Source organism: Bubalus kerabau, chromosome 11 (genome assembly GCF_029407905.1).
Source record: "Bubalus kerabau isolate K-KA32 ecotype Philippines breed swamp buffalo chromosome 11, PCC_UOA_SB_1v2, whole genome shotgun sequence".
NCBI classification, from domain to species: domain Eukaryota; kingdom Metazoa; phylum Chordata; class Mammalia; order Artiodactyla; family Bovidae; genus Bubalus; species Bubalus kerabau.
Window position 1 is genome coordinate 18,531,969 of NC_073634.1, and position 21,913 is coordinate 18,553,881.

General features: G+C 44.3%; 1 protein-coding gene across 8 annotated transcripts in view; it reads left to right on the forward strand.

Moving 5' to 3' along the window:
* The window catches only part of LTBP1 (latent transforming growth factor beta binding protein 1), a 458,508-nt gene that overhangs the window by 17,686 nt on the left and 418,909 nt on the right, over positions 1 to 21,913 (forward strand). The window contains exon 1 of one of the 8 annotated variants that reach the window (XM_055539770.1): positions 11,541 to 11,715. The exons of 6 other annotated variants lie outside the window; for them this stretch is intronic. The gene's annotated coding sequence lies outside the window, so the exon portion shown is untranslated. Of the gene's footprint in view, positions 1 to 11,540; positions 11,716 to 12,939; positions 12,965 to 21,913 lie in introns of those variants that run through there. One more of the 8 variants, XM_055539772.1, reaches the window with a different exon arrangement.

Sequence of the window (21,913 nt, forward strand, 5' to 3'; positions counted from 1 at the left end):
CTGCCCAAGGGACTGGAGCCATTCCTTCATCCCAGATGGGAACCTCGGACCTGAGCAGGCGCCGCCATGCACGCTGCCACACAGTCTGTTCTGCGCAGTCACCGAGGAGACTTGGAAAAGCCATTTTTGCCACTCCGTGAATATGAGTTTTGTATCTTTGGGCCTTCCTAGTTCTGTTCTTCACTGTGGATGGTATTGAAATCACACTTCATACTCTTCAAAACTACATTTATCAGCTTTGTAGGGTACACAGCCCCCCTTTGCCTCACAACCCCCCGTGGAATATGTAAGAGATGTGGGTTGTGGGAATGACTTATTGGTGAAATAGAAACAGACTCACAGATGTAGAAAACAAACTTATGATTACCAAAGGGAAAGGGTGTGGGTGAGGGACAAAGTAAGAGTTTGGGATTAGCAGATACAAACCACTGTATATAACATAGATAAACTTTAAGGTTCCACTATATAGCACAGGGAATTATAGTCAATATCTAGTAATAAACCATAGTGGAAAAGAATATGAAAATATATATATTCTATATATGTTCTCTATATTATATTATACATAAGATATATATACCTGAATCACTTTGGTGTACACCAGAAAGTAACACCACATTGTAAATCAACTATACTCCAATAAAAAAAAAAAATGCAGGTTGTAGGGCCCCATCCCGGACCCACCACAGTGGAGCCCCAGGGGGATCACCCATGACTCTCGTTTTCACAAGTACCTAGCCAGCTGATCCACAAGGAAGCTTGAGGAGCCTGGGTTTAAAGTGGGTCTACTGAAATAAAAGACGTCACAGGCAAGGAATGATGTGAAAGGTATTAAAAAATTAATAAAAGGAACAGAAGCGAAAGTGACATCTTGTTTTGGAGGCAGGTACTGCTTCTCGAGTCCAAGATAATTTAAAAGTGAAATGAAGAACAAGCTCTAGTCCAGAACATGCCCTCAGCGTTGGCAGGGACAAAGCCTTCTTGTGTGGAGATGAGGAAGTTCAGATGGAGAAGGGACAAGTCAGTGCTGCTTGGCCATTCCTTGGGGTCCTGCTGACTCATTCCTGGAAGTTGCTGGAGGAATGCATCAGATCTTTGGAATTAGCCCCGTTAAGAATTTCAGCAGTGACACACACTTTTATAAGATGTGTGTTTAGGAAAGGAATTGCCTATCATAAAACTAGGAGCTTTTGTAGAAAAAGAATGAATACGGAGTTGGTTTGCTTGTCCTGTGAAATAGAGACTGTTTTCCCCATCACGTGTCTTTTTTTCCTACAAAATAGTGGATGCAAAAATACTTTATCTGTGTATGGAAGGAAAATTAGGTTTTTAAAAAATATATCTGTTTCTTCTCCAAGTAGAAATACTTTTTTTGGGGGGGGGTATCTTATTTAAATTATCAGTTACTGTGATAATAGTTACACCTGGTTAAAGTAAGTATTTTGTCTTTTCTTCCCAATGCAAACGTAGTTATTTCCAAAAACCCATATGTTACTTTTGATTAAAGTATCCAGAAATTTAAATGTTATATAGACAAGGCTGCAATACTGGAAAATGGTGCTCAAATTTTGAAAAGACCCAAATTTGAAGAATGGCTTAAAATATGGATTAAAAAAAATTAGTTCTCATTCCTTCAGTCTCAGTATGGGTAAACACTTTACAAAAAAACACAAAAAAACTGCTAACATTTTTATAGGTGAGTTATATCTCTGTAAATGTCCCTAGAGGCCTATACCTTACACTTGCTTAGCCTTTCATTTTAATTCACTAAACTTTTAATAAAGTACTATATAGAAGGCATTGTACAGATGGCTAAGACCCTGCTCTGTGGAGCTGATGGCCAGTGGAGGAGGCCAAGACGACCATAGCACCAGGAGTGTGGCTGCACACCGTAAGGTAGCCGCTGAGGGTGACTCCCTTGTATAAGTCCCTGCTCTTGAGTGTGGGAAGAATCTGTGACTTACTTCAGGTCAGTACAGTATGTCAAAAGTGATAGAGTGTCATTTCCTTGATTATGTTATGTGTCCCTCTGTCTTAGTGGACTGGAGTGAGAGACTTCCTGCTGGCTTAGAAAAAGTGGGCTGCCCTATTGGGCTTGTGGCTTGCCTATGCAGAGGACCATGTGGCAGGAAGCTGTGGGCTGTCCTTGGCTGGTAACCAGTATGCAGCTGGGGCGCTCAGTCTGACAGCCACAAGGAAATGAAGTCTGCCAACAACCTGAATGATCTTGGAAGTAGATTCTTTCCCACTTGAACCTCAGATGAGACTGCAGCCCCACTGACAGCTTGATTATAGCCTTCTGAAACCCTGAAGCAGAAGAGCTGGTTGATTTGTGCTCAGACTGCTCACTTATAGAAACTGTGAGATAATAAATGTATATGGTTCTTAGCTTTTGAAACGGTTATACTTTGTTAGGCGCGATAAGGAAGAACGTGCAGATGCCAGAAGAGCAGCCCAGCCCCAAGGCTCATTCATTCATCAGAGGAGCACCTAGTGAACACAGTCCGTGAGCCATTCTCTTTCCAGTACTAGAAATGCAAACATGAGTAAAGCCTGGTTGTATCTTCAAGTAGCTCCCAGTCTGGAGTAGTGACGCTTTGAAGGAAGGACTTGCTCTCCTTTGGCAAGATATTAGAATAGGAATTGTTTGAAATGGCTTTTGAGGATAGAATTTGGACTCGGGGAGTCTGGTGGGAAAACTCTCATTCCATTAATGGATGGTGCTGACTTTATAGTTTGGCTGGAAAAGGGGTTCTCCCATTTGGAAGGTTTGGATTTGCTTTAACCACAAGTCTTATTAAAGAGGAAGAATCTACCATTGCAGCAGATGAATAAGGCAGCCTTGTAGATTAAAGGGGTAAGCTCTATGGCCAAAGTGGACAGCATTCAATTTTACTTTAAGAACAAGAAAATTACAAATCACGAGGGCTCGGAAACATCGTCTGATAATCCTTTCATTCAAATCCTGTGTGGATCACGGAGTTATAAAGCTGGATTGTCAAAATAGTCCTGAGTAATTTTCTTCTAAGCCATTTGTCATATGGTGTTTTTTTTTCTTATTGAGGGGGACTTGTGGGTAATGAAGACAACAGCTTACATTTGTTATGTTTTTAGCTTTTAACCGAGGACTCTCAAGTGAGGTCCTCCAAGGACCCTTTCCAAAGATGCTGTTTACAGAAGGTGCCTACCATGCTAGAAGGTGGTGTCAGTGACAGGGTGGCCTCACCCACACCTGAGTTCCTCAGTTCCTAGAGGACCAGTATGTGTCTTTTGTCCAGTGTGTACCTGGACAAGCACAAGACTGTCAGCTTCTGCTTCATTCCCGTGATCATCTCATTCTACTGCTGATACGATGAGTGCTTTTGGCCGTCTCTTTTCAGATCTGAATACATTTCAGGTTCCCCTTTCATCTCTCCTGATGTGTTCTCATCACTCAACTTGGTGGTAAAACGCGTGGCTTTGAAGGGCTTCTCTGATCTTGTGTGACCTTGTGGAATCTTCATTCCTGATGGTTTTTTAAAACAGGGGAGCAGTTTCTCTGGCATACTTTAGCTCAGCAGCACCTGTGGAGTGGGCTTGGCAGGGGTCCTGCAGGTGGGTCTGGGGACATTGAAGGGTGAGAATCGGGATATTGGGGATGGATTCACCCTGTCTAAACCTCTAGGGGGCACATCTTTGTTTCTTCTGGAAACCACAAAGAAGATCCAAGTTATTTTTTCCACCCTTTCTTTATCTGGCTTCTGATCAGCTTTTTCCACTTCCCATACCTTTAAGCTTCTCTGTCTGTTCCTGAAGGAAGACCATAAGTAATGTGAAGCTTTCTAAGGGTGTTTCTTCTGCCAACTGCAGGTGCCAGAAGGTTTCTTGTATCTTTCCTGTGCCTAGTACCTGGTAGATACTCAAAAATATTTTTGAATGAATGGATGAATCTCTGACCCTGTTGACAGAATTAAGTTTTATAAGCATAGAAGACTGAATTTGATTTTTTCATGTTTCTTAGGGAAGTCTAGACTCTCAGCTGCCAGGGTGGTGGATCAGCTAGGACTTTTGCGAAGATGTTGGTGAGGATGTAAATTGACTGGAGGATGATGCAGAGGAAGCTAGAGTCAAGTGGAGCGGGTGTCTGCAGGTGTGGTGGGAGATGGGGGTGAACTTTGAGACAGAGTTAAGCAGGACCCTGTGATTGTGGAGTGGAAGTTACATAGACTAGCTGGAGGAAGAAAGGCTGTTTTTTGTTTTTTTCTTAGCCAGGTAACTTGGAAGCCTAAAGGGTGATGCTGACTTTAGGTCTCACTGGATCTGAGGAATTGAATGGTCATATCAAGACCAGATGAGCTACATCATCTGCAGGGCTCAGGGCAAAATGAAAATGTGGGAACCCTTGTTAAAACACATTTACCTAGGGGTAGATTAAGTGTTAGCTGTTGTTAATTTCCAAGCAAGAATAGTAATAACCAGGAGTAAGTTCTGCATTTTACCATTTGGAGAGCTGCTTTCTGGATCCAATGCTTACTGTGTGCACTGATACTCTGTGCCTCTGCAGTTTGCAAAGGTTTCAGCCCAATTAATTTACGGTCTCTTGTATCTGCCAGGAATTATCATGATCGCTGGGTGTTCTGCCAGCCTGGAGTGCTTCTAGAACTCACATTTAAATTTCAACTCAGTGATGACTATTTTTATCAGGTCTATGGAGACAAAGTATAGAGGAGATTAAACTTTTTTTTTTTTTTTTTTAGTGTAAGTTTAGTTTGAGTAACTTTTCCATAAAATTCTAATGGAGTTCCATTTAAAGAATTTCAATTAGAAACACATGGTGTGAGTTTCCCAACGCTTAACGCTGTTGGTTTGGAGTCATATTATTCTTTACTATTTGCTTGTATTGTTTACATGAAGACTGGTGTCTGGGTCACTAACCACATTTTCGTGAATTTGGATGCTTTTCATCTAGGTTTCTTGAATACCTTCTTTGATGACTGTTTTATAATCTGCTAAATAAATGAATGTGTGTGGGGGAGCGATCTTCAGATTACCTTGTCTGATTCATAGCACAGTCCTACAAAGCAGCTGTGTGGGGAGAAGTCCTACATGTCATTAGTCATTTTTATGACTCAGTTTAGTATTAGGATTCTACCTGTCTGTGCAGCGTTTTCATCTGAGACAAATCAACTAAGCTATTGGGTGCCACATAAAGGAAGGTGTGTGTCAGAGCTCTCCATGAAGAGATTAGTCACCTCTTTAACTGTAAGGTGGTCAAGGAGCATCCTTTCTCTTGGGAAGCCCTGGCATTTGTTCGTTGCTCATGGTGGACAGTCCGTCGCTCACACATAAACAGTTTACTTTCAAGGATTATAACAGCTACTACGTCTGGCTCCAAGTTGGATTGTGCAGTCAATAAAGATGGCTATAGCAGATTTCTGAGAGTGTGATGACCAAACTTTGACTTGAGAAGAAGAGAGTGCTCATTTTCTTTTGCTTGAATTTGTTCCTCATTTTGCTTTTTATCTCCCATCACAGGACTTGTTGCTTAAAGTTACAGAACAAAATATGATCTCATATTTGCTTATCTTTCTTTTTAAATATCTGCCCACATAAATACCTGTAACTATAGAGAATTTGTAGGTGGCGTTAGTGGTAAAGAACCCGCCTGCCAATGCAGGAGACGTAAGAGACTTGGGTTCGATTCCTGGGTTGGGAAGATCCCCTGCAGGAGGAGATGACAACCCACTCTAGTATTCTCACCTGGAGAATCCCACAGACAGAGGAGCCAGATAGGCTACAGTCCATGGGGTTGCAAAGAGTCAGACATGACTGAAGTGACTTAGCACACACATAGAGAATTTAAGTCACCTTGAAGTATCTAAATATTAATCTGGCTTTTGGTGGGTTTGGAAAGTATATAAAAGTCACACATAGATTTTCATGTTAAAAATAAGGGTTTGGGATCAGAGGATGAACTCAATGACTGCTTTGACTTGTTTTTAATTGTTGTGCAACTTCAGTGACACATTGATGCTTGGCAGAATGACATGGGGTAGGATTTCAGGAAACTGTTTTCAATTGTGATATATGACAGAAAATGCCTGTTATCTTCAGTGGGTGTGCTGACAGCAGGAAGAGGGTGGCTGAAATCCTATTTGCAAATGATCTAGGAAGCCAGCCATCTACACTGTCCCCACTCCAGTCCAGGGATCCTCCAGGCACCTCTGCCCCAAGAGACTTAGCCACTGCTTGAATCCTTCTAGAGGCACAAAGCTCACTTCTTCATGACCAGCTTTTTATTTTTCTTTAATAATTTATTTGTGAAAAATTAAATTGACTTTGTAGAGCTTAAATATGCTTAAATACTTTTCATTCATTTCCTAATATTGGTAGTCTTAAATAATTTTCATTTAAATAGTGAAATTTTCATTCATTTCCTAATACTGGTAGTCACTACTTGTAGGGGACAAAAGGAGTCCCCAGGGACATAAGGAGGAAGATGACATGTGATTTCTGATTCTTGCCTTTTCTCAGCATGCTTCTCCTTGATAGCATCTTGCAACAGTTGCCCAATTCAGCAAGTATTTGTTGAGGATCAGTTATACGCGAGACCGTCTCAGTGCTAGGGTGGAAGTTGTGGGGATACAAGGATGAGTTGGTTCTTGCCACCCAAGAGTATGCTGCAGTGTGAAATGGATCGGAATAGCACATGGATTGGTTTAAGAGGGAAGCCAAGGGCCATGGGATCCAAAGGAGAGAGATGTGTATCAAACGCAGTACATCGAGAAGTTGCAGAGCAACACACGGAGGGAGCTGAGTTCGGTGGGTAGGATGCTTCTGCAGGCTGAGACTGGGAGAAGGGCATTCTTGGCAGAGAGAACAGGGTGAGCCAAGCCTGGGGGTGGAGGCATGAGTTGTGTCCATAAGGTGGGGGTTTACTCAGCTTACAGAATGCTTGTGGAGGAAGTTAAAAAGAAAGTGTTAGTCGCTCAGTTGTGTCTGACTCTTTGCGACCCCATGGACTGTAGCCCGCCAGGCTCCTCTGTCCATGGAATTCTCCAGGCAAGAATATTGGAGTGGGTTGTCATTTCCTTCTCCAGGGGATCTTCCCAACCCAGGAATGCAAACCTGGGTCTCCTACACTGCAGGCAGATTCTTTACTGTCTGAGCCACCTGGGAAGCCCTGTGGAGGAAGGGCAGGTGGAAGGACCACGTGGTAGGCTCTGAGAGGCGGATTCCACCCCCGATCCCCAGTCATTAGTCCAGTAGAGCCACGATTCCACTAGATTGGAATACAGGAATACAGGTGTTGTCACGGAGCCTCAGCTTCCTGGTCCGAAAATCTAGATCCATTCATGTTGTAAGGATTGTAGGGTGGGTGAGTGAAAACGCCAGCGCCATGACTGGCAGGAAGCAGAGGCTTGGTAAACAACAGTTGTTATGTTCTTGTGTTTGATAGGTTCAGAGAAGCCTGGGAGGGGCAGGAGCCATTCATGCTGTGGGGATGCACGGCGATTTATAGAGAAAAACAAACCACTTCAGAGGTGGAGCTCTAGGAGAGAAAGGAAGGTGTATATACGACAGTGGTGGCCATGGGAATGGAAAAGAGGGCCAGGGATATTGCTCAAGGAGATAGAGTTAGGTTTAATGTTTGGGGCAGGAGAAAGAGGGGAGAGAGGTCACCTCACGTTTTGGGGGAGGGAGAGGAAATAAGAGGGGCGCCAGTATTGGGTGTGTGGGAGCGGGCACTCTCCAGGCAGGGCTGTGGAGGTGGGAGAGTGCTGTAGGGGAGGCTCACCGTGGACAGGGGAGCGTGCTGGGCACGGGCAGGTGGGTGGGAGCCCCAGTTGCAGGAGCCGCAAGCCAGCCTTGGATGTGCTGCAGGAGGAGCCAGAACTGAAAAGGGGCTCGTTTAAAAGCAAAGAAAGGTTTGAACTCAAGAGATGCAGTGAAAGGAAAATTGGCTGAGACAGCCTGACGAATGATTCCTGGTGTCTTAGTGTTCTCAGGGAAAAAACCCAACACAATCGCCAGATTGTTTTTACATACACTCACACACACACTCACTCACACTCATATATACAAGTACAAACCAAACACCCATCTATTATTTAGGTCTGTTCCCCCAGAAAAACCCTTCAGGAAATCCTCTGCTCACCCGGAGAATGTGTCTATATTTAGGAGGCTTTCAGAGAAAGCCTATTGTTCAGTCTGAGTGTGCAGGGGAGTCGCTAAGAGTCTGCAGGAGCGTCCATCACACGTCTCTGCTGAGTGGGCAGTGGGCTGCCTTTTTTGTACTGTGCAAGACCGTGGTGAGGGAAAACCCAACCCAGTCCTTTGTGAGTGCCCCTTTCTGGCACTGTGAGCCCAGGGAACCCAAGTGGATGATGCTGGGGGCACGTGGGACTGCCTGGCCTGACCCTTTGTGTAGGGGGTGAGGAAGCCAAGGCTTGGAGTGCTGTGGCCCGTCCAGAGTCACACAGCTCGGTGGAGGCAGAGCCTGGGGGTGGATGCTGGGTGTTCCTGCTGCCTGAAGGGGTGCATTCATCCCAGGCCAGGACGTCTGGGCTGCATTCACAGCGATGGCCCAGACAGAAGGGGTCTTCACCTAGGAGTGTGCGTGTGTGTCAGGGCGCAGCCCGCTACAGAGGTTAGAGCTGGATTGTGGGAAAGGAAAGGCCAACCCGAGTGATTATTACAGTGCCCTCATAGTTAGAACTTTCTGGTAAGCATCCCACAGGGGAAGGTGCTAAAGTGTGAAGCCTGAACTCCTTATCACTGGAAGCCTTTACGTAGAAGCTAAATATCCCCCTGCTCAGGTGAGCACTAGTCAGTGCTTGTTAACAAGGACAAACTCTGTGCCTGGCACAGTTTTGTGCGTTTTCAGGGATTATGTCTCCTTTTGTCTTCTAAGTATCTTTATGAGATTGGGCACCATTATTATTAGGGCTTCCCTGGTGGCTCAGTGGTAGAGAATCCACTTGCCAGATAGGAGACATGGGTTCGATCCCTGGGTCGGGAAGGCTCCCCAGAGAAGGAAATGGCAACCCACTCCAGTATTCTAGCCTGGGAAATCCCATGAACAGAGAAGCTTGGTGGGCTACAAAGTCCATGGGGTTGCACAAGAGTTGAAACCACTTAGTGACTAAACAGCAGTGACAACAGCAACCATTATTATGCTGATTTTAAGACAAGGAGACTGAAGTACCAAAGGGAGTAAGTAACCTGCCCCAGGTGTCACAGCCAGTGAGTGGTATAAGCAGGATTAAACTTAACCCTTTGACTGCAGAGCCTGCAAACTTATTTTTTTTTAATATATTTTGTACAATATTTTTTTATTAAGGTGTAATTTTAAAAAATAATTTAAAAATTAGAAAAAAATTAATTTTTTTTTTTTTTTGCCATGCCACATGGCATGTGGGATCCTAGTTCCCCAACCAGAGGATCAAACTCTCAGCGCCTGCATTGGAAGTGTAGAGTCTTAACCACTGGACTGCCACAGAAGTTCCTCTGCACCCTTATTCTGTACTAGTAATTCTCAACCTTTGCTGCCTTAAGAAAATTAAAAAAAAGCCTCAGTTCTCAGGATACCTCCCAAACCAGTTGAATTAGACTTTCTGGGGATTTGACTTTGCATGAGTAACTTTTTTTAAAGCCTCCAGATGATTACACCTCAGCAGGGTTCAGAACCACTGATATACTCCCTAGCTGGTGGGGTTATTGTTGGGTAGTGGTTCTCAAACTAATGTGCGTAGGAATGTTCTTGAGGTCGTGTTAAAATGCAGATTCTGATCCAGAAGGTCGGGGTGGGCTTGGGATACTGCTTGGGATACAGCAGTATCCAGGATACTGCTGCCCTCCTGGTCTTTGGGTTTCCTTTATCGGCTGAAGGCTAAACATCAAGGTCCCTTCCAGCTCCACGATTTTATGGCTCTGCTGTCAGAAGTGTCGTATATTCATGATTTTACTGACTGACAGTCCTGTGCTAAGTACCTTCCATACATTATTTCCTTATTATGTCCTCTCAACAACTTCCAAGTGAGATATCATTTCCCCCACTTTAGAGCTTAGTCCTAACCTGAGTCTGCTGCTGAGTCACTTGAGTCGTGTCTGACTCTGTGCGACCCCATAGACGGCAGCCCACCAGGATGCCCCGTCCCCGGGATTCTCCAGGCAAGAACACTGGAGTACGTTGCCATTTCCTTCTCCGATGTATGAAAGTGAAAAGTGAAAGTGAAGTCGCTCAGTCATGTCCGACCCTCAGAGACCCCATGGACTGCAGCCTACCAGGCTCCTCCGTCCATGGGATTTTCCAGGCAAGAGTACTGGAGTGGGGTGCCATTGCCTTCTCCGAACCTGAGTCTACACCTATCCAATTAACCACCCTACTATTTGCTTTCCCTTGTGCGTATAGGTATTGTTTAGAGCAAAGTTTCTGTGGCGTCGTCTTTCTCTTCTAACCTTGTAGGTTAGGTTTGGACCCCTAGAGACAAGGCTTCCAGGAAACCCAGCAGTAATCTGGAACTTGTCTAGTTCCACGTGGCATTCTCTTTTTCCTTAGGTTGGGCCTGGTTTATGAGAGTGTCTTACGTATGCAGTGTGGTGGCACTTTATAAAGGACATTTATGATGTTCAGCCTCTCTTTCCAGTAAAGCTTGCTGTTAGTACCAGATATGTCATTGCGTTGGTAGGATGCAAATTCTAGACCTGAATGACGTCCCTGGCCTAGAAGACCGTGTGAGCCCTTGAGAAGCTTTGTTGTTGTTCAGTCGCCAACTCGTGTCTGGCGACTGCAGTTTCTGCAGTAGGATTAAAGACCGTTGATGTTGGAATGACAATTCCTCCCTTAAGCAAGCATTCGTTCCCAGCCTTCAGTGCACCACCCCATGGACTGCGGCACACCAGGCTTCCCTGTCCTTCACTATCTCCCGGAATTTGTGGAGCTGTAATTCTTGGGCTCCTCTCCAGGCATGGGAATCATCTGGACTAAGCCTGCTCACCTCTGTTTCAGAACACTCCCAAGCTGTTCTAATGTACACTAATGTTTGAAAACCATGGCCTTTTAATTCTTAGAGTGTGGTCGCTGGATCCTCAACTTGAGCTCCCCTGAGAACTTGTTAGAAATGCAAATTTTAGGGTCCCGCTGCAGGCATATTGAATTGGGAACTGTCGGGGTGGGCCCAGCCATCTGCATTTTAATAAGCCCTCCAGATGATTCAGAAGTTTGAGAACCATGAGATCCTGGCTGCCCCAGATGTGATCTGAGCATCAGTACCCGGGAGGCTGTTGGAAACGCAGGCCTTGGGCCCCACCTCTACCCCCCGAATCAGAATCTTCACTGTAACAGCATCTGTGCACGTTCACATTTGCACACGTCTGCACTAGGCTGTGCATTTTAACCCAAGAGGTCTTTAAAAAATGTCAATGCTATGCCCTCACGCAAGGCAATTAAGGCAGCATCTGTGAGGGGGGGCACCTGGACGCCTTGTTTTTAATGTTCGTCATGTGATTCTAATCATGCAAACCATGTTGAGATCCACTGGCCCAAGTGTTGGTGCTTGGATGTCAGCGATCCTGTTCTCCTGTGTTAAGGGTTGAGACTGAAAAGGAGTCCAGGCTCCAAGACATGCTTCCTTCCTGCTCCTCCAGCGTCTCAGAGAGTGGCTTGACACCCAGGCTCTAGGAGTGAAGGTTCAGGGACTAGCCAGGAGGGATGAATTCTCTTTATATTTTCAGGTGAGAGGGTGAGAGATTGAGGGGGGTGGAGATTGACACATTGAGGCGGGGGGAGTCAGCACACCACAAGACTGCGTGTACCGGATGCACGTGAGAACCACCTTCCATTGTAGATTCCGGGCTCTGCTCTGGAGATCCAGCCTCAGTAGGGCTTGGGGAGGGCCCAGGAGTGTACAGGGTTAACAGGCTCCCGCAGGTGATATACAAGGGTAGGCTCTATTCTGAGACAAGCATTGCTTAGTGGCTCTGAGCTGGCTGATCATCAGTGTTACCTTAAGAAAAAGATAGGTCCCGAGGCCCCATCCCCAGCTCTTCTAGTTCAGTAGGTCTGGTGGGGCTCCAGAAGCAGCACGTTTTGTGAAGAGCCCATGTTTTTCAACCTGTGCTCTCAGAAACCCTTAAGATTCCACTGAAGTGTATCAGGGGCTACAAAGGGGGAGACCTAAGAGGAGAAGCAGATGGGGAGGGTGCTTGTCAGTTTCTTATATTAAGCTTCCGTGTAAAACTGCCTTTGAAGAGAAGATTTCATTTTTTTTTTTTTTTTATAATTTTGACTTACTTCTCTATTTTATTTTTGGCTGTGCTGGGTCTTCGTTGCTTGGGGTAGGCTTTCTCTGGTTGTGGCAAGCGGGAACAAAGAACGACTCTTTGCTGGGTCGTGTGGGCTGCTCATTACAGTGGCTTCTCTTGTGCAGCACGGACCCAGGCGTGCAGGCTTAAGCAGTAGTGGCACATGGGCTTAGCTGCTGAGACATATGTAATATTCTTGGACCAGGGATCAAGCTTGTGTCGCCTGTATTGGCAGTCGGATTCCTATCCATTGTGCCACCAGGAAAGTCAGGATTTCATTTTTTATAAGATGTTGAAAACGAGTCATGGCTTTCCAGTGAGGTGTAGGATGTCCCTGAAGTTGGCAGTGTCTTACCTTTCAAGCCATACTTCAGGGCAGATCACCCATCCTTTCTGTTACTTGGACGGTTAGTCCCTGAGCTGCCCATGATGCTTATGGTCCTGAGTGACCCTGACTCCACTCATGTTATTGGACAGCCTGACTCTGTCTTTTGTCCCATGTCCCAGACTACTTTGCAGCTAATGAATGCTGGTCACCCCAGAAATCCCCTTTGCATAGATTCTTAGTACCTTAAGACAGTAACTCACAAATCTGACTGTAGCTGGCAAAGTTCTTCATGGTTCAAAGTCATCCAGAGTGCTTGTTAAAGCACAGATTGCTGGACTCCACATGGCTGAGGTAAGACACTAGAACCTGCATGTCTGGTAAGATCCCAGGTGATGCTGCTGTTCCAGGGACCACACTTAGAACCTCTGCCTTGAGATTAAATAATGCTGATGCACCTGGGGCCCAGTTTTCCTACTAGAGAGATTTTATCCTTCCTTGGGTGTTAGGAAGGATGGTGAGAGAAAATGTCTTGCTTGAGGGGTAAAAGGTACAGGGCATAAAGAACTCTGTATATTCAGATTATGGCTCAGTCCTCTGTGTTCTCAGTAGATTCTGCTGGGCTCACTTGCCAGGCTGACAACAGTTTACCACGTGGTTCTGCTGGAACCAGCTTTGTGGTATATTCCCCTTGTCACTCATCACACGGACCCTGGCGGAGGGTTGTGCCGGTGACAGAGATCTGTCAGTGGCTTCTTGTGGCCCAGGGCTTGATCAGGCGAGAGAGTGGCAAGCCATCACCAAACACTGGTTATCAGAAAGGCAATAATTTCTCCTTCCTGAAATGTTATAGGACAGAAGTATCCTGCATTAAATGATCTTTGGGCTCCCCTCCTTACTGCCCCACATTCTCGCATTGAGCTGGGCATGGTGGCGAGGCAGAGAGAGAGATCCTCCCAGTAGCCAGGTAGACATGAGATCAAGGACCTTGCTGCTTGGCCTGGTGGTCATCACTGGCCTCTGGGGGGTTAATCTGCCTGGACTCTCCCTGCAATCGAACGTTTTGATCAGGCAGATGATTATCATTATTGTGACACTAAAAAATAACCCTTGAGCATTTTGACCTCTGTAGTGGTTCACCTCTGTTGTGGGAAAGTATTTCAGTTTTCAGCAGTACACCTGGGTGAGTCCACCAGCTCCTTTGGAACAAGTGCAGAAGTTTAGTTGAGAAGGTAATTACATTTTTGCGGGTAATGGGGTGGACCTCTATGGGATGGTGAAAGGAAAATGTATGTTTAATGTTCGGTGGGGTGCTGCTAAGTCACTTCAGTCGTGTCCCACTCTGTGCAACCCCAAAGACGGCAGCCCACCAGGCTCCCCCGTCCCTGGGATTCTCCAGGTAAGAACACTGGAGTGGGTTGCTATTTCCTTCTCCAAGGCATGAAAGTGAAAAGTGAAAGTGAAGTCACTCAGTCGTGTCTGACTCTTCGAGACCCCATGGACTGCAGCCTACCAGGCTCCTCTGTCCATGGGATTTTCTAGGCAAGAGTACTGGAGTGGGGTGCCATTACCTTCTCCTCGGTGGGGTGGGGTCAGGCAAAAACTACTCTTCCCTTCTCTGCCTGTGAGGCTGGGTTGGGGGCTGAGAATCAGCATGAGTGCCTGCAGGTGAGATGGGCACCAGGTCCTGGAAGTGGGGGACTGAGTCTCTTCTCCAGTGCTCTTGGAGGTGGATGTTCTGCCAACTGGACGAAGTACAAATAATCAGAATCATAAAATGAGGTTCTGCCATGATGTTAAAAAAAAACCATTCCCAGCACTGTCCCACTCTGCCCCACCCGACGCCAGCTGGGCTGACCACTCTGGAGACATCACATTAGATTTTGTCCTTCCCTCCTGGAATTGCAGTTGTTTAGTCACTAAGTTGTGTCTGACTCTCTCATGACCCCATGACTGTAGCCCACTAGGCTCCTCTGTCCGTGGAATTTCCCAGGCAAGAATACTGGTGCATGTTAGTCGTTCAGTCCTGTCCAACTCTTCAACCTCATGGACTGTAGCCCACCAGACTCCTCTGTTCATGGGATTCTCAGTCAAGAATATGGGGAGTGGGTTTCCATTTCCTTCTCCAGGGGATCTTCCTGACCCAGGGATCAAACTCAGGTCTCCTGCTTTGCAGGCAGATTTTTTACCGTCTGAGCACCAGGCCATTTCCTTCTCCAGGGGATCTTCCCGCCCCAGGGATGGAATCCTCGTCTTCATTGGTAGGTGAATTCTTTACTGCTGAACCACCAGGGAAGCCCAGAATTGCAATAGAATAATAAAAGCTAGTCATTTTGGTGGGCTTCCTGGGTTCCAGACCCTGTTGCTGCTTGCTTAATGTTGAGGTTGGGTCTGTTCTATGAAGTTGCATCATTCGTGCATTTAATGAGCTTGAATTAACTACACGTGCTTGGCAGAGGGGGCAAGAGTGTGGTTAAACAAAGAAATGGTGGCTTGTTAAATGCAGAAAGACATACTGAGAAACAGTATGTTGACCATACTAACTAAATTCCCAAGTGTCGTTTTTGAGTTCAGGTGATTGTCATCTCAGTCCCTGCCTTCAATCCCTGTCTCATTCCTTCCCAAAGATGAGACTTCTTTCCCCGTCTGCACTTTTCATATGTTGAAATTGAAGCTTATCGTGGCTAGTAAGTGATGGAACTCAGATTTAAACCTAGGCGTTCTGACTCCAAAGTGCATGCTCTTCTGCAGTACCAGGAGCTGCTGTAATATACTCAGAGCTGTGCAGCTGGATGATGGAGGGAACACAGAGCCGACATGAGGAGCTGCGGGGATGGGTAGCTTGATTCAGGAGAAGAGAAGTCACAGGCGGGACGGTGGAGCTTTCTTCAATACTGTGGAAAGGGGAGTTGATGAATGAAAGCTGTGCGCAGGCACATTTTAACACAGAAAAGCCTTTATAAGATAGAGCTGGTCAAAGATGAGCTGGACTGCGTGTGGAGGACTGTATGGAAGTGCTGTATTGAGATTTAATTCACATATCATCTAATTCTCCCACTTACAAGTATACAGTGGTGTGTGTGTGTGTGTGTGTGTGTGTGTGTGCGCTTAAAGTGAAAGTGAAGTTGCTCGGTCGTGTCCGACTCTTTGCGACCCCATGGACTGCAGCCTACCTGGCTCCTCTGTCCATGGGATTTTCCAGGCAAGAATACTGGAGTGGGGTGCCATTTCCTTCTCCAGCGGATCTTCCCGACCCAGGGATGGAACCCAGGTCTCCTGCATTGTAGACAAATGCTTTACCGTCTGAGCCACCAGGAAAGTCCTTGTGTGTGTGCATTACATTATTTTAAATATTGTGGTAAAGTATATATAACATAAAATTTGTAGAATAGTATTCAGTTGTGGCTACAGTTATCAAAGATGAGTGTTTTTCTGCACTGGTAACTTTGCCAGGAAATCACTGGAGAAAGCTGTTGTTGTCTTTGATCATCTTCAGTACTTGGGAATGCATAGATGCAGAGGCCTGTGCTGGGTCTTCTCCCTTCCTCATAGGCTTCAGGAGGCTGTTAGTCACAACTATGCTCATTTTTATTTTGAAGACTTGATTATACAACCACAGATTTGAAGTGCTTAATGCAGGATAATTTAGCATGATAGAATTAGCAGAAGCCCTGGGATGAGAGATAATGACTCTTCTTCAGGAAGATTGTTTCTATTTCTATCTATGCCTCTGAGACAAATTATCCTAATACTCAGTGGCTTAAAACAAACACCATCATTTATTTACTCATGATTTTGCAATTTGGCAGGGCTCAGTAGGGACAGCCTGTCTCCATACCACATGGCATCAGCTGGAACACTCCCACGGCTGGCAAGATGATGCTTGCTGTTGGTTGACAGCTTAGCAGGGGCTGTTGGTTGAGAGCCTCAGTTCTCTTCCATGTGGGCCTCTTTCCTTGGTTGCTTGGACTTCCCCATGACATGGCAGCTGGGTTTCAAGAGGGAGGAAGTATTGCTTGCGGGCCTTTTCAAGCCTGGGCTGGGAGGTTCTCAGTAGGGCACGTCTGCATTTTTTGGTAGAATAGTTATAGACCCTGGCTTCCCAGGTGGCTCAGCTGCAAAGAATCCGTCTGCAATGCCGGAGACTCATGTTCGATCCCTGGCTTGGGAAGATTTCCTGGAGGAGGAAAAGAGCACCCCATTCCATTATCCTTGCCTGGGGAACCCATGGACAGAGGATCCTGGTGGGCTACAGTCCATGGGATCACAAAGAGTCAGACTTGACTCAGTGACTGAAAGAACAAGTCGTAGACCTAGCCTCATACTCAACAAGGAGAGACATAAGAGTCACCTTTAGATGGGAGAAGCAGCATGTGCTGATAGGAAGGAAAAGATTTGGGACTATTTTTAGAAAGTATCTATCACCAAAAAACACTTGTAAATGTCACTGATGCCTGAACATCACTGTAGAACACAAACATTTTCTCTTTCTCATTCTAACTCCACAGAAGCCTACCCCTAATTGTGGTATGAACTGGTGATGACAAATACCGGGAAGAAGTCTAAGAATAAAAATGGGTACTAGGAATACATGATCTTTAGGGGATTGTGGCTTGAGAATAGTGACTGTATAATCAGTCTGTTAAATGGGCAGTTGTGAGACATTCGTGATTGTGTTTTTCACACTTTGAGATTAAAATCTCTACTTCCAGAATTGTGTAAAGTTTCTTTATTTTCTTTCTCTTAATTATGTTTTTCCAGAATTGACTAGCAGGAAATTTAGTGCTTCTACTTTGTAAGAAAACAGAAACAAATAAAATTACTACTAAAATAAGTTGGATATTCATGGCATATTTTGAAACATAAAAATAATTACTTGGACTAAGTCTTAGAAAACTTATTTTATGGTTTTTAAATTTATGGTTTATTTTCTTGGAAAATACAAAACATTAAGTTGGGAAGAGTAACACCCTATGAACATCATCCATTATTTAACACTTTTGGCATTGTGATTTAGATGGAAATGGTTTATTTTAAAGTCGACAGCTTTAACAGATCATTCTTGTTGATTTCTGTCCTAATAATTATGTAAATTTCTCTTTGCTGATTATACATTTCAGTTCTGAGATGATCAGCTTTAAGGAAGCTACTTACAGCGATTCAGTTAAAAAAAAAACAAAACAATTTAAATGCATGTGGAAGGTAGGCCCAGTATATCACTAAAAGGAGCATTTTATATTCACAACATTTCCTAAAATAATCGCTCTATTCTGAAGGATGTCGGAAATGAGAAATGCTATTTAAACAATTTTAATTTTGTGTATTCAAGTTTTGAGAACAGAGCTTTGCTTGTTCCTTTCAACTGCTTGCTAATGGGTCCTTGATGTCCATAGCTCTATTTCAGCTTCAATTCTGAAAATGGTTGTATCACGTTTCACAATAATAGAGCTAGTAGCCATAGGGCTAAATGTTTGCAAATAGCCTCATCTGCTTTGCTTCTTCCTTCCATTTAGAGGCATGGCCTGGTATTTCACAGCGAGGTGTCAACTGTTGCTCCCATTTGGGGTTTTAGAGCCTAATCATTGTGATCCCTGTAGCTGGGGCCCTGTCCACAGTCCACTGAATGTTTGTGTTCTACAGTGATGCTCAGGCATCAGTGACATTTACAAGTGTTTTTATTTTAGCAAGGAGAGCCTTTGGCATGGCCTGGTTTGTATCTCTTCCAGGGTGTTCCCATCCTTGGTCACATAATACTCTTAATTTACCTAAAGGAATGCTGTCAAAATAAATAATTTTTAAAGTCTCTGTCTCACTTATGTAGCTATTATTCTTTTTTCAGTTAAGAAAATTTGTTTGGAAATATGAGTCTTAAGAATGGTAACAACCATGTAATATTTTATTTTAGATTGATGCTCTATCACTTTTTGCCTCCCACAGCTTTATTCTGGATGATTAAATGTGGGAAAGAAAGGGGAAAAAGGTAACTTATTTTGTTTGGTTCAATGTGAAAGGCTGTCTTGCATAAATTTAAAATTCCAATGGTAGAAATAAAATTCTATCCCAGATATAGATGTGACCTGCTTTTCAGAAGCTTCCTTAAAGGCTATTTTGGGGCATGTGTGGGATGAATTTGATGCGCAGAATAATAATAGTAGCAGACACCTGTCGAATGCTCCTCTGAAGCAGGCCCCGTCCCAGTGCTTTGTGTGTGTGTGTTTAGTTAATCCATCAGAAACCCTCTTAAAAAAAAAAAATCACTCCCATTTTACAGATGGGAAAACTGAGCTGCGAAAAAAGGTAATGGAGATATACTCAGGGGCACACAGCTAGCCAGTGTCTGAACTGGGCTTGGTATGGGCTGCTTGACTTTAGTGGGCTCTTTACTTCTAGCTTCCTGATCAGAGTAAAGTTATGCTTTCTGTCTTAGTCTTTTTTACCTTTATTTTAATCCAAATTTCAGATACATGATTCTCAACTTGGCAGTCGTTTAGGCCTTATAAATCTTGGTTTTTTATTTCTCTGATTTTCAAAAAAGCTTCTCAGCATTTTTGGTTGATGAAAATAAAAAGCTTTTCAAACAGGTTAAACATGTAAATAACAATGCTAGACATATTACCCAATCACTACCAAGTTTGTTAAGAATAAGTTTCAAAGTAAAAATAATGTATGTTTCAGTATCATACAGTTATCATAAAATCTAGTATATGGTACTCCATCTCATGGATTGTTTAGATTGTAGGATTTATACCCCTTAAAAATGTTAAGTATGTTTAAATTAGCCATTAAGTGAATTAACATTTTTTTATTGATAAAGTATTGATATTTGCCATGCTGTGAAGGCCATTGTAGCAAATATGGAAAGTATAATATGGTATAAATAATCACTTACAATTTTACCACTCCTAGGATTGTAATTCACGTTAGCATTTAAATATATTTTTCTTCCAGCCTGCCTTTACATGTTCATTCATTCTGTAGTTAGTTATTATCTTCTTTGAGTTAGACCAGAGATTAAGTTATTATCTTCTTTGAGTCAGACATTATTTTAGGTCCAAGGGAAAAAGCAGCTACCGAAATGGTCTTCTTTCCTGTGGAGCTGATATTTTAGTGGGAAATAGTGAATAGATAAATAATATAGGGTTAGGGATAAGTGCTTTGAAGAAAAATGAAGCAGACTAATCGAGGCCTATACACTGTTGTTTGGGGCAGATAGTCATAGGGAGGCTGAGTGATGTGAGAAAGGGAGCCTGTGAATATCTGGGGAAGCATGTTACAGGCGGATGTAAGAGCCCTGTGGTGGGAGCAGACACTGTCTGCCCAGGGGTGAGCAAGGAAGCCAGTGTGACAGGAGTATGGTGTGCAAGGTGAGGGAGTGACCGTGAAAATAAAAGCTTTGCGTTTCACTGAGTGAGATGGAAGCCTTCGGAGGGTTTGGAGCAGAGGAGGGATGTGATCTGACTTGATTCGACAGGATTCCTCTGGTTGCCCTGGTGAGAATAGATTGCAGGGGACAAGGTGGCTGGGAGAAGGGTTTGAGGGCAGATGGTGAGACATGCATTGAAGGAAGACGTGCGAAAACAGCTTCTGGGAGCCAGGGATGCCCAAGGCCACTAGAAGCTGGGAGAAAGCAACCAGACAGCCCTCGGAAAGGACCAGCGCCTCCAACAGCTCTATTTCAGACTTCTGACCAGTGACTCTCTGTTGTCTAAAACATGTAGTTTGTCGTGCTTCATTGTAGCAGCCCTAGAAAACTAATGTACTTGGCAAATGGTGGTGCCCTTTTTTGTTTTTCTTTTGTTTTGGGGTAGTTGATTAACAATGTTGTGATAGATTCAGGTGTACAGCAAGATGATTCAGTTGTACATATACATGTATCTATTCTTTTAAAAATTCTTTTCCCATTTAGATTGGTACATAATTGTTTTTGGATTTATTTTTAGTTGGAGGAAAGCAGTTTTACAGCGTTGTGTTGGTTTCTGGCATGCAACAACGCAAATCAGTCATAATTATACATACATCACCTTCCTCTACAGTGGATATCACCTCCCTCTACGGTGGTTTCTATGAATGAGATGAGTGCTGAGGAGGAGCTGGTTGTGCTGTATGCGTTCAGCAGCGGCGGGCAGGAATCAAGATGTGCTAAATTTGAGCATCTGTTAGACATCCACTCGGAGCTGTTGAGGAGGTAGTTGGACGTGGAAATCTGGAGTTCAGATAGAAGGACAGGGCATGAGGTCTAAATTAGGGCCCAGTTTAAATGGAAATCAGAGCCACATGACTGAATGAGGTCATCAGAAGAAGGGCCCAAGGACCAAGAAAGCCCTGGGAAATGTCAACATGGAGAGATCAGAAAGGGAACGAGGAGCCGGAGGGGCACTGTGAAGGTTGATAGTTAGGTTGGCAGAGGCTGGTGGGGTGACGTCTCAGGCAGGGAAGAAGGTAGTGAGGGAGGAGGGATTGGTCCATCGATGCTCTTGGGGAGAAGGGAGAAGGCCATGGGACTGGCAGCCAGGAGCTCGCTAGTGACTGTGACTTGGTGGACAGGCAGAGGTGCAAGGCTGACTGGAGTGTGTTCTAGGGAGAGTGGAGGGTTATTTATTTTTTTTTTAATCTTGGCATTACTTCATAAGCGTTATCCCAAGTCATTAAAAAGTTTTTAGGACATTGTTTTTGATGACTTAATCACATTTCATGATTTTTGTCTCTTCTTTGTTTTTACAGGTGGGTTATTTCTTTTCTTTCTCACTCTCTTTTTTTTAACCACTGTATTGATTGTAATACTGCAGTGGACAGATTTGAATAGAAACTTTCCTGGATTAGTAATGATGAAATATAAATAGCATGAGTGTTCTCAGGGTTTAATCTTAAATATGGCTGATTGCTTTATAGATAGTCTGTACCGTGGACACTGCCTCGGCAGTGTAGGAGCTGGCTTGGTGCAGCTATGCTAGTACTGAGTTGACCAGAGCATCCAGAACAGTGTTAAGTTACAGGGGTGATGATGGACATCAGTGTTTCTGTTCCTGTTTTATAGGGTGATGTCTCTGCCGGTTACATTAAATCATACTAGGTCAGCGTTCTGGACACATGTATTAAAGAATATATGTTAATTCCTTCCCCCTCCCCTGAACCCCATCTCTTATGAAGAGTCGTTCTGGAATCAGTAGAGTCGAGTTGCATTTTGCCTCTTGATGGCTTGTGGCAGGTTTCACCACTAGCATTTGTCCCCATACTCTGGGATTGGGCAAATGAGTTACTTATTTCTCTCAGCTTTCAGATCTGATAGTAAGTTCATGATCTCAG